Source organism: Mycteria americana, chromosome 2, assembly GCF_035582795.1.
Source record: "Mycteria americana isolate JAX WOST 10 ecotype Jacksonville Zoo and Gardens chromosome 2, USCA_MyAme_1.0, whole genome shotgun sequence".
Taxonomy (NCBI): Eukaryota; Metazoa; Chordata; class Aves; order Ciconiiformes; family Ciconiidae; genus Mycteria; species Mycteria americana.
Window position 1 is genome coordinate 95937002 of NC_134366.1, and position 12919 is coordinate 95949920.

General features: G+C 39.5%; 1 protein-coding gene across 2 annotated transcripts in view; it reads left to right on the plus strand.

Moving 5' to 3' along the window:
- Nucleotides 1–12919, plus strand: part of SEMA5A (semaphorin 5A) — a 348813-nt gene that overhangs the window by 108594 nt on the left and 227300 nt on the right. The window lies entirely within an intron of this gene.

Genomic DNA, 12919 nt, shown 5'->3' on the forward strand with positions numbered 1-12919 from the left:
TCTTTCATTTTATGTAGTTACAATCATGTTGTAATTTGTTTATCTGCATATTTAGTGTTAGGAATGCATAACTCACCTTTTTCTCTCTCCCAGAAACTATAATAAATTAGAATGTCTATCTGAAAATGTTTCAGCTCTAAAATCTGTTGTCATAGGTCTTCCCTAGACTAGAATAAACCACTTTGTGTCTTCCCTGGAAGCTGGAAATTTCTTTTTCTCATTATTTAAAGTTGGTAGGAACTATCACAGAGATCAGATTTATATAAAAGCAGACCTCTAAGTATGGGATGGATTGACAGGATCAGCCTGGTAGCGTGCAGTTCAGTGTTTTATGTGGTGGGACTAACTGTGATGATGCATCATCCCTCCTTTAAGTTCCTTTCTTTCCAAGGAGGAGTCTGCCTCCAGATGTGCAAAGGTGTGCTAGTCTGTTGAAATTCAGACTTTAAAAAAAAAAAGTTTTTTTAAAAAAAAATGTGTCTGCATAAGTTACATGCATGTACTGAGAGGATTTATCAGCTATGCTAGCGTAAATCCAGTAGGGGTGTTAAGAGTCAAGAGGTTATAAATGGTGTGCAACTTACAGAATTGGGTGCAAGGAAACAAGGTGCAGGTGACAGAATGGACACAGAGAGCCTCATAGTGTGAGATTATTGGTCTTTGCATATGTTTCCATATGTTTACAATGTGTAAATAAGTATATTTATGCTTGAAATAACTTAAGAGTTAAGAAAGAAAAAAGGCTGAAATAAGCTGGTCATTAAAGATAGAGCCTTACAATTGTCATTTTCATTAATTTTTTTTATCTTGATATGTTTTCATTTGCATATAGATATGAAATGTTAGCTCTGTAAAGTGTATTAGGGTTTACTGATGGTCAACTTCTTGGAAAACACACTCTTGTAATACAGTAAAGGGATGTGTTTAACCTAAATAGTTAGAAAAGGCTGTGGAAACCAAATTTCCTCTAGGTAGGAACAGTGAGGGGTAAATCATAGGCAAACAGTGTCTAGAAAAATAAGATGCCTATGAGAAACAACGACTGTTTATAAAAGTTGAACTATTTTTACTCAAGAAACAAAGCAAACCAGTTGAGTAGTGTAACGTTTGTCTAAATATTTCCATAGGTTTCAAAGCACTTAGCCACCTGCTTTACAGAACCTCTGTGGTAGATGGAGCTGATATTTTATTACTGATTTAAAAAAAAAAAAAAGTGTAAAAGTAGTTACAGTGGCACCTAATTTCCCCCCCACATTTGCTGAACTTTGAAACTATCAGACCTGTCAAAACTCGCACACTCAGCTGAAGACTCGTGCTGTAGGCAGACCCCATCCATGAGGTAGAACTGAAGGGGCCATCCCAACTGCTTAGCGGTGTATGAGAGTAAGCTGGAAAAAAAAATTGACCCAACTGCAATTTCAGGTGTGAAGTTCTAAGGATCGACTGTCCTGCAGTTTACCTATGTAAAGGTGAATTTCTTAGGCTTTTCTATCAGAAATAAAGTGCAGTTGTGAACTTGACTTAATTGATGTTGAGGGTACAGCTGAGATCATCTGCTCTGGGGCCAATCTCATTTTTTTATGCTCCCATAAAGTAATCAGAATTTAAAGTTGTGCTGTCTCAACAAAAAAGCATCAGTTGACATAATTTTAGAAGCTGTATTTAGTAATGTTTTAAATACATGCTGTGCTGTAAAGATGTTATCTGTTGAATAAACATGCTCAAAAGTAACATGTCTCAATCCATAGAAGAAATGAACATGAACCCTTAATTTCTACTTAAGGTTAACCAGAAGAGAAAAATAGCATCGTTATTTTTTTGATTCCTTGGTTTGGGAATCCTAAGAAATATATTTTCCTAACCTTATTGTCTAACCACCACAGAATTCCCTCACTTGATGTTTATCTAAGTAATATAGACTCAGTACATCACTCTGCTCATTTTATCATGTGGTTTGTATATGGAGCGTATGCACTTAACATGTGCCAAGAGGAAATAACATGTGGGCTGAATGAAGAAGGATACATGGTGTATGAACTTTTTTTTATTTGTACTCTCTTCTCTTTCCCCTAATCTTGCTGCACACTAATGTTTAAACTAATAGTAGTCTACTGAGCTGCTCAGTTTTTATTGCTTTTTCCTTCTCTTTCCACTGGTTTTCAAAAATACACTTTAAAGACCTCCTGCCAGCTTCAGCAGTGTGATTGAGGTGTATTGCTTTCCATCCCCTATCCTCTTTTGGGTTTTTCTTTAAGTAAAGATGATTCATCAGTGAAGAAAAGTTGATTGCTAGATATTGCAACTTTGCTTTGTCTAGATGATAGGACTACGAGATTGCTTGTACTACCCTGCCAAGAACCAGCCCCTCTTAAGGAGGAAAATAAGTCCTCCACCAGTTGTATATTTTTTGTATGGAATCAGGTTTGCCTTTACTTTTGTATAGGAGGCTAAGCGCCTGCTGGGGAATGGCAACTTTCAACTGCTTACAGTTAATTTTAAAAATTATAGCTTTGAAGACTGAAGAATACTATCCCCTTCCTATTTCCCTGAATCACCCAGTATCTTTGGTGTGCATTCCTGTAAAAAACAGGGTATGGCAAGGACTGAGTTCTCTAAACAAAGTACTTGCATACTGGCTAACTTGAAGTGATCATGTTTTAAAGCAAGCATCAATTTACAGTTCTTTTGGCATCCCAGCCAAGTGCTAACTTCATAGAATGTTAATAATTTTAATAAGTTTCTGATAATTGAAAATCAGCAGTGGTGGCAATGGCTAGTGAGCTGCACAGACACGTCCTATGAGCCTTTCCAAAGCCTTTCCATGGCTGATTTCTTCCCTGTTGCCCTAATGTGGAAGTTTGGAGCATGTGAAATTTCCTGGTTGTTAACGAAAGCAGCAGAATGAGTGAGAGGCTCCTGCCACATTCCACTAGCTGTACAAAGTGGGCAGATGGAATTAAAATCTGGGTTTTTTGTTCTTTCTTTTTTTTCTTCTTCTTCAAAAGAGATGTATTCTTAATGGAGCTGGGCATTTTTACTGAAAGGTTGTAAAACATCCAAACTGGAATATGTTAAAGAAACAAATCAGCAACCAAGAAATAGAGCTCAAAAGCAGCTGAAGTTCTATCATCTTCTAGAAGTTTTAGTGTGTTTAAAGACAAGAGGAAACACAGTATTGCTTTGATTTTTCTTTTTTTTTTTTTTCCCACCAGAGAGTACTTTGATTTTTTTCATAAGATGTTTAAGGTATACTCCATCCCTTCTATTGACAGCTGTCAGTGTGAGTATTCTACTGATCTACTGCTTGGAAAAGGCATTAATGATGCATATCCATTGTTTCTAAATCATCTGGCAGAGTGTAAATTATGTTTTGTTGAAGTTTTAAGTTCTCTGTGCATGATCTCCATGCTGGTTCATGTGAATTCGGTTCTTCTCCCTCTTCAGGGACTGCATTGCAACATGTCCAAAGCTAATGAGTGTTGACTGAAGAGGAAGAGCATGTATAAGGCTAGTTAGCATTGCACAGCTAAGGATCTGAGAGTTAGCCCTTTTCAACTTGCCTTGGTGTAACCCATTTGTGCCCAGCTCTTCACGGAGCTCGTGGCTGCACAGTTGTCACAGCCCAGCAGGACACAGCTGTGCTGTGTGGAGCGGGTGGCCCTGCAGGCTCCACCGCTGGCGAAGGTGCCCATGCAGCCTGCCTGGTCTCTCACAGCAGCGGCAGCAGCACAGCTCTACGTTTCACAAGAAATGTCCTTAATTCAGTTCTTCTGGGTTACTTTTGTTGAAGTAGCCTAGACTGTTCATGAAAGATGGTGACAATTGCAGTTACTGGCCGCCTGATCCTGGGCAACTGTTTCCATACTTGGTAGTGACCAAATTTCTGGGAAGACTTGTTCCGGTGGTCTTCCCTTCCAGGTTCTGCATAGCATTTACGGGGACTGTCTTGCACTCACTCAGTGGTACCTGCTGCCCTTCCTGCCCGTCACTGAATGTTGCCTTCTACTGGCTGTTGCATTGGCTGAGAGATCTGGGGAAACCGTGGCCCACCCTTGGGCCTTGCCTGGAGCTCTACAATTTCCAGGAATCTTAGAGGCGTGGAGGAAAAACGTGTTAATTTTCCCTTTTCCTCCTCAATTTCTTAAATAAACTGTCAGAGATACTTTGTGTGCATTTGGCAGAATGGGTGGAAGTAGAGAAGTGCAGTCAGTGCTTCTTCGAAGTGATTTTTTTTTTCACATGCTTTCTTTCCTGCCTCCCTTCTGCGGCAGTACTCATTTGCTATTGATAAGACTATAGGATGCTGAATAGCAGCTGATTTTGTTTGCGTGGCTGGACACGGTAGATACTCACTTGCTGCGTGGCAATTTGTCACGTGCAGGTGAGGCCACGCTTGTATTGTCATAAGCTTGTCTTTCCACTTACAGTGCTCACTTCAGGTTTTGTTCTGAAGGCTTTCTGGACAAAGAAATGCGGTTCTTCTCTACCATTTCTGAGAATTAGCAGCTCACCATTTTACAACTAGCTTACAGTAAATCGACTGAAGTAGTTGTTAATAATGACAAATACCTGGAATTTGACAGTGCCCTTTAGAACAAAAATAATTTCTACAAAGAGAAGTGCTGTTCTTTGTTTGTGGGGTTGTGGTTTTTCCTTTTCTTTTCCTTGCTTGTCACTTTCTTTTTTTGGCTTGGGGGCATCTTTTTGTTGTTGCGGTGGGGGAGTGGAGGGGGTGGGGAGCGTGTTCCACTTTGAAGTCCTGACTCCAAGCTCTTACCAAGATTAATGTCAGGCTTTACCCTGTATGTCCTTTGTGTTACAATATGACTTGTTTTGTTGGTCTTTGTATTTTTTGCATGAAATATCTTCAGACCTGAAAGTATTTTAAGAGCTATAGTCTTGGGCAGAATTGATAGAATCAAGAAATTGTATTATGCTAAAACAATGTAAATGAAGAAGTTCAGTACATTCACATGCCAACATAGATAAGAATGTGTCATTGCAAGATGGTCAGTTCTAGAAACAAGGTCTTGCTAATTGAAACATAGATATTTCCCACACAAATAACATGGCATTATTATAACTGTCTACAGGCAGTTGGCTTTATGCTTCTGTTCCCTACAATACCTATGTAAAAATTGAGCAGGTTTCTTTACAAAACTCCATGTCAAGACCACATACTGTTTTCCCATAACGATACAACATGATTTCCTTCAAAATGAATTCTGCGACCAGTTGCCAAAGCCCGCACGTAAGCATTAAAAAGTGAAAGGTTAAGCCCCTCTGAAGAGAGGGCATGACTAAGGATGTCAAGTGTGTTATGCAGTCAGTCTGTCCCTCTGTCACGTTGGGGAAGGCAGGCAGCAGCAGCGCGGGGGCCAGAACTGGTAACTGGAAGGGGACCTGTGCTCGCTGGGAAGAGTGTGTGGGCTCTGTGCTGGTTGAGGTGTGAAGTTACTGGTTTTTGACTGGCAGAACCTCCCCAGGGCAAAATAAGTCTTTCACCAGTATGGGGAAGGGCAGATGCAGCAATTAGTATTTCCACGTGTCAAAACACAGTTGAGCTTCACGGCATAGTTTTCACAGCTCAGAAGAAGTCCTTACTATAGTAGCGTGCTCACCTCTGCCTGTCCCGCTGAATGAGTCCCTACCCTGACGTGTGGATCAGCTGTCCTGCAAGGTGATTTACAGTGTAAGCTGGGTGAAAGTCTCTCTTGGTTCATCCTCCTCCGTTCACTGATTTTTTTTCTTTCTCCTCAGAATTCTCACACCCTTCTTATAATTTTTTTATTTTAGATCTCTTGCATTGATTAGCTTTCTGTACTCTTTCCTCCCCCTTTTCTGCTCTTAAATCATGTTTCAGGTTTAGACCATTCCTCATTTTTAGAGATTGGATTGAGACATAATATTAAGACTTGATTGATAATACCACTGCTTTCTACAGCAGGTTCCTTATACCTTTTTTTCTGGGCCATCTTGAACTAGCAGCTGACACAAAAAGGATATTAAAACAGAAGGAACATAAGTCTGGTGCAGGATAATAATTCTTGTGTTTCCCTGAGGTTTTCTCTCCCCCTTTATCTTCTCCCCGGTGTGTTCCCATCATTCTTCTGGTCTTTCCCTCCATGCCCTCTATCTAAATCTTACATAACATAGTCTGTCCATACAGATGCTGTCCTTCAGGCTTCCCTTTCTCTTAAAGCATGTGAACTTAGCCTTGCTGTTTTCTCACTGTGGTGCTGTTGGTCCAGAACATCCCCTGAAAATTTTTTTGAAACTCTCCAGATCTTTGCTTCAGCACCTTTCCACTGCACTGTCTATGTTTTTATGTTGTATACCTTCTTGTGCTCCTTACCTGAACATCATCCCATCTTTACTGTAATCTGCTTCTAATCTGATGACAGGCTTCTGGTCACCTCTAATCTTAAAACTATTGGGTTTGGTTTTGGTTTTTTTTGTTTGTTTGTTTTGGTTTGGTTTTTTTTCTTTTTGAAACTGTGCAGCTTGTATGTGTTTTATGTTTTGGGCCTGGATGCTTCCTCCTTTGCCCGAATATGCGTGTGTGTTTATGCATAGAAATGTTGAGTTGAAGTGATACAACCTGTAAACCATTCCATCACGTGTAGCCTGATAGAGTAAATTGGTTTTAGTAGTTTCCAGTGATCCCTCAGATCTCTTTGCTTCCTGTCAAAGCTCCTGCTTCTAATGCATGTTAAGCTATTTACTGATATACAGAAGACTCATCCTAGCTGTGAAATGCAATGGAGGTGACTCCTTGATTGCCCTTACAAGCATGACACCTGAAATCTGTCTTGTCATTCTCCAGGTGCCCCCCTCTGGAAATTCTTTGTTATGTTTGTTTTCTCCTCTGAGCATCCACCGCCCCGAGCTCCTATCAGTTGTACAGCCAGGTGTATACACAATTCAAGAAGAGCAGGGTTGCTAAATCTGCTTCTGACAGCTTCAGGAAAACAAAGTTTAATGATTACTAGGAGGACAGCAGTTTCCCGCAGCTGAGATAGTGGAGAATCTAAACAGCGAGAGGGCAGATTGCAGTCCCTGCTGTGTTTCTACACCAGTGGGTTTGAGTTTATGTCAAGGTGATGTCATTCAGGCTGCTACTTATGAATATTCCATTACAAAATAATGAGAACAGATGTATGCAATGACGAAATGGAGTAAGAATGACAGTTGAATGCAATCTGCAAGTAGACAAACATGAGTCTGTATTGCATTTAAATGCATCTTGGGGGAAACCCCAGAACTGAGCCCCCAAACTCAGATGCTTCAGTTTTGGCTCTTCCCTTCTTTTTCCTTAATTTTTATTTATTTCTTCATGGTAGTCTGCTGGCATTATATTTTCATGGTTCCTAATTTAAACAATTAGTAAAGATTGGTAGGCCTTTTGCTTTAAAGCAGACCAGGATTTGGAAATCCTGTTTCAAGTCTTGGCTTACTTGAGAGTCGCTTTACATTTGTTCAAAATATGGTGCAGAAGATCAGGCAACTGAAAATTTTTAAGCACAGTCCTTGGCAACTTAAAGTGTTGTTAAGCATACTGAGTTATTATTTTTAAATATAATGCTATCCTCAAATGACTGATACTGTATAATTTAAAAATATTATAACATCAGGTACTCCATGTTTGAGTCAAGGGTTTGTTTCCTTAGAAGTGGGAAGGGTATGGTTAATGAGATCTCTTCCAGCTGGCTAGGGTAACTTTGCAAAGTAGGTTTTATTGTTTGTTGGTTTGGTTTTTTTTTTCTGGAATGGTTTTGGATTCTAGTTTCATGCTGTTTCTGTGTATGAGAGAAAGAAAACTCAAAGGGGCTGTAATTGTATATGGCTGATACCTTGTCACTGCATAATTTCTGTAGAACTCGCAAGTGATTCTGAGTATATAAAAACTGTGCTTGTAGCGCTGAAACCGCTTTCATCTAGGTGGGGGTTCAATCTTTTTTCCCTTACACCTTCTTGTATTTGTATGCAATGTGTGTGTTTGAACAATGAAGCATAAACAATTCAAACCCCTTGTTCAGAAAAATAAGAAATAAGTAGTCATTGCAGCAGATGTTACTGTCTCTTCCCTGAGGGCACAGACAGTCAGAACCCAAATTCCCTTTAATTATCCCAGTAATAGACATATGCACATACATAAGAATGCAGAAATACGTACTTCTAGCTGGGGAGGCTCTGGCAGGACAAAGAAGACAGGAATGCAGGCTGGATTTTAGACCTTGAGACTTTGGAGGTTAGAGCAGATTGTAAAAGCAGGTCAGGGAACCAGGGCAGGGCGATTGCTGTGGCTGCGCCTGCCCTGCCTGCAGAGCGGTGCTCAGCTCGCCGGGGCCCTGACGTCGTGCCCAGTGGGAGAACCAGTGAAAGATGCGAGGAGTCGGGTAGAAGGAAGTAAGTTTGCAGTAGGCTTAAGAAAGGAGTTCAAGTTCACTCCTTTAAAGTCAAGAAACATGTACTTTAAGTATGCTTTGTTTTCTGTTTTTCCCATTAATAATAAATAAATTGCCTATAGCCCTGCCTCATTACCTCCAAAATTGTTCTGAAGCTGTAATAGTTGTTTAAAAAACGAAGGCCCAATAAGCAGGTGGTGAACTTTCTCGAAAATGTCAAGAGGTTTGTGATCTTGGGATTTGTTTTATTACAGATGATTTAAAGTGGAGAGGAGCTGAGGGAGCTGGCAGAGCTTCTAGATAAGGCTAGAGCTACATATTTTTTTCTTGGCCTCTGCAGTTCTCTTTGTAAGGAGAGGCAAGCTTCAGGACTCTGTTAGGTTGTGTTGGATAGTAGAAGGAAGGCAGCTGCCTTGTTTGTGATCTAAAGAGACCTCCAGAATACTGGATCTTGAAAGGGAGCTGTAGTTTTGAGGTTGTTTTTGTCTTTTGGTTGTTTGGTTTGTTCCCCCCGCCCCTCCCTGCCTCCCTATAAGCAAAGATGAGCTCTGAACTGCAGATGGAGATCTGACAGGTTTTCATGTTTCCAAAGGGGAACCAAATGTAGTGTGGTAAGACTGAAAAGAGGAATCTTTTAGTTTGTGGTTGCTGATTTAATCATGCTGGGCAAAGTCGTAACTCCATCTTTTCTTTTATAGAGGATTGGATTGCGTTAGTTAACCCTGCCTAAACAATTGTTTTTATTTTTTTCCTTGGCGGGAAGGAATGATGTTTCATTCTCTTATATCTTCCTGGTTCCCTATTTTAGAAACTGTACAGTTCTTACTGTCTAATTACCAGAATGCCTATATTTTTCAATGTATTATCTAGATAAAAAAATATTCTTAATTTTTATAAGAAATATTTTAAATTTTCAATTTTATTAAATATTAGGGAATAGCTACTATAAATACATATTTTTTTGTTTCCCAGTTATGATGTCCACATACTTTTAATTCTGTATTACTAAAGTCAGCGGTGTACACAGCCCCCGGTATAAATGTGTTCTGTATGGTAAGGTACATGCAATGTCTTTTTCATTAAAATGCAATACTGAGTATTGTAACAGACCTATCTGTCCTAATCCTTTCATTTTACAGAGAAGCATGAAATGGTGTCAGCTTATGCCATCTTTTTGTTGTTGAACTAGTACTTTTCTCTGCATGTGTTGTGTCCAGTCTGCTTCTGGTGTACTCCATTTAGATTATTAGAGCCTTCAGGTAGCAAAGACTGTTAGATCTGTTACATCCATGACCCTCCTTAGCCTTGACATCTAGATTTTTGTGCCATATATATGAAAAAGTGGACATGCCAACTATGTTCTAATTTCAGTAACAGGTGGACCAGGAATTTCACTGGGGCATTGGGCTGGGATTGACTTGGCTTTTTGATTTTTTATTTTTTTTTTTAGAACAGATTTGTCTCTTTCTGTAAGGTTTAAATGTTAGAGTTGCTTTTTTCTTGTTTGTCCATTTGACTAAGGTTCTTAATGCAATAGTTTGTCCTTCTGGTATACTAAAAATTACAGAAAAGGCACCTTCCTGGTCTCTAATTCATCCTGGTGGAGTATTTATGTGCTTGGCATCTAAGGGTCAGATTACTTGGGTATTTTTTTTGCTCCTTATATGTAATTTCAACTCTGGGACTAAAATGCAATGCCAGTACTACCTTTAAGCTCTACTGCTGTAAGAAGCATTTATTAATAATTGTAAGGATCTCTACTATTGTAAGAAGCATTATTAATAATTTAATAATAATTATTTTTATTTTCTCTGCCTCTGAAATGCATGCTAGGACATGACAGCATTAGGAGCCGTGTAGAAGGCGTTAATGAATGCCCAGAGTGTTGACCCAAGGCTGTAACTATATTGAGTGCTCCTGGCTTTGCATCCTACAGGGAGTCCGCATGCACAGCCTAGGCAACAGGCACTCTACAGCATCTCCGTATGGGCTCTTCCCCAAACCTCCTGTGGAAGAGAGCTCTGCAGCATGGGCAAGACCCAGTCACCTTAGTGATACAGTTCTGCAGGACAACCTGCCTAAGCAGTCAGGATCATAAAGCTAAGGAGGTATGTGGTCCTGGAAGCAGACCTGCCAACATACCATCGCATATAGAAAGCCTATGTCTGAAATGACAGGTTTTGGACAGGCAGCCTGTAACGGGCAGGCCTTCTCTGCTTTGCACTGAGCTGCTGCCTTCAAAGTGTTCAGCTTCTACTACGGGCCTTATGGAAGAATGGCAAGTAGCAGGGCAGATGTTGGTGCTCAGATTTCAAGATTAGTATAATTAGCATATTGTTTTTGCTGGGGTACTTCTAAGTCCTAGAATGAGTCTTTTCTGTAAGAGAAATGGAAAAATATTTGCTGGGCTTACTATATTTGTTAGATGAGTTTTTTTGTTTATGATTTGCTTGTCTTGTCTTGTCTTTGCTTGTCTTTCTCAAAAGAAATGGCACGTTTAATGATTTCATGGTTAATGCAGCCAACAAGAATATACCCATTGGGAAAACCCCGTTCTGGCCTGTTTCACAACAGTGGCAGGCTAGGATAGAGGAAGAATTTTGTCCAAAGTACAAATATGTAAAGAGTGACTTTAAGTCATTAGGTAATGTACAATAATGTACATTAAGTACAAATATGTAGAGAATGACTTTACAAATATGTAAAGAATAACTTGCATTTGCATGTGTTTAAACACTATGTACCAGAAATAGAACCACCGTAGTTGTGGTGGATCTTCACGGCCCTGCAGTCTGAGGAGTGCACGAGGTAGTTTGTTCAGGTGGAGCATAGGTTTCTCTTCACTACAATGACAACCGGACAAGCCCTGATGCCTGAGCTACAAGTCTATTTGCAGTTGTGTTTTCAGAAGCTCATCTAAGGAAAAAAACACCTGTATATGATATCTTATGTTGTCACTTACATGTTTGTAACTATGGCTGCTTTCTTCCCATTATTTACAACTTTTTTTTTTTTTTTAAACCTTATTGCTCAAAATTATTTAAAATGCGGAGTCATTGTACATGAATGCTGAGCAACACGTGGCTTGAATAAGTCCTAGAAAAATAAGTTATGTTGTTGACAAACTAAGCCTCAGCCCCTTTCGGATAAGCAGGGGTGAATTGTGATTGATTTCAGAAGTAGCACAGCCGTTCTTTGGCTGGACTGTCATGATGGAGTCCTCTTTTTTTTTTTTTGTTGGAACCTGTGGAATAGTATTTGCACATATTTCCTTTCTTCACTCCAGCTGTGGTACCATTTTTCCTTTCATCTGCAGGGAGTCAACGACTTACCACTAAGGGGGTGTTTAATGCATTTCTGTGAGGAGAGAATACAGTGAAAGAGCTAGGAAAGACTGGTGATTGGAAATGTAAGAAAAAAAGTATAGACAAATGTGAATCGTGAAAGATGTGACAGGCTGTGGCATGCCATTTTTCTTCTCTTTTTTTCCAACACAGAGCAATGCTTGTTTTCCTGAAGTTGTTCTGAGTGAATTTATTATTCAGGGGTATATTTATATTATAATGGGAATTTTAAAATGAGGACTTAACAATCACACTGAATTGATACCGATGATGCACAGAAATTACTGAAGAAAATCTTGTTTTTCTCAGTCCTAGTTTTAAAAAAGTTAGGGACAATGGAGTCCTGGAGCATCACAGCAGAGTGTTTACAAGTGCACCTAACTGTGTCCTTAAAGAGCGAATGTTGGAAATAAATCCCGAAACAGGGTGCGCTGAATGAGCGAACAGGTGGATCGCCTCTTGCCAGCCATGACACCTCGCTTAATAGATTCCCCTGGGGTTAATGGGGCTGGCACCAGGGCAGCGGGGGTGATGGAATGGAGTCAACGTGGCACATCACTGTGGAGACTTCTGACTTGCCTCGCTGCCTTTGAAGAGGATAGTAATGTAACTTGAGTATCAGAGGAAGAGAAGATCTAAGTTAGGCTAAAATCATTATACAGCTTCAGGAAGATGGGGATTATTGTATCATCCTTAGATTGGATACATTTAATTATAAAATAACTTTAGCATGCTGTAGTATATTTTAATTTTCCTGTGGTAACATTAATGAATTTGTCGTACCGATGCCACCCAGAGACTTCTGTTAATATTGCAAATCTGCTAGTTTTCAAGTGTGGTGGTATTATTATTATTATTGTTGTTGTTATTATTATTATTATTATTATTATTATTTTGCTAACAGAGATTCTTCAAGAAGGTGGTACTGCGCATATGCTTAAATTTGTGCTCACTGTTTTCAAAAAGGACACCATGGCATGAGGTGTCACATGCATACACCGTAAACGCTACTGAAATTTTTAATATCTATGTTAATTTTTTAATGAAATCAGGAGGTCTTTATTGTCTTTTAACTTTGTTATTTACTATTAAAGGTCACTTTTGAATTCGGTTCTAAACATACCACTCTATTCCTTATTAGTAATTTCTCAATTTATTTTACTGTTT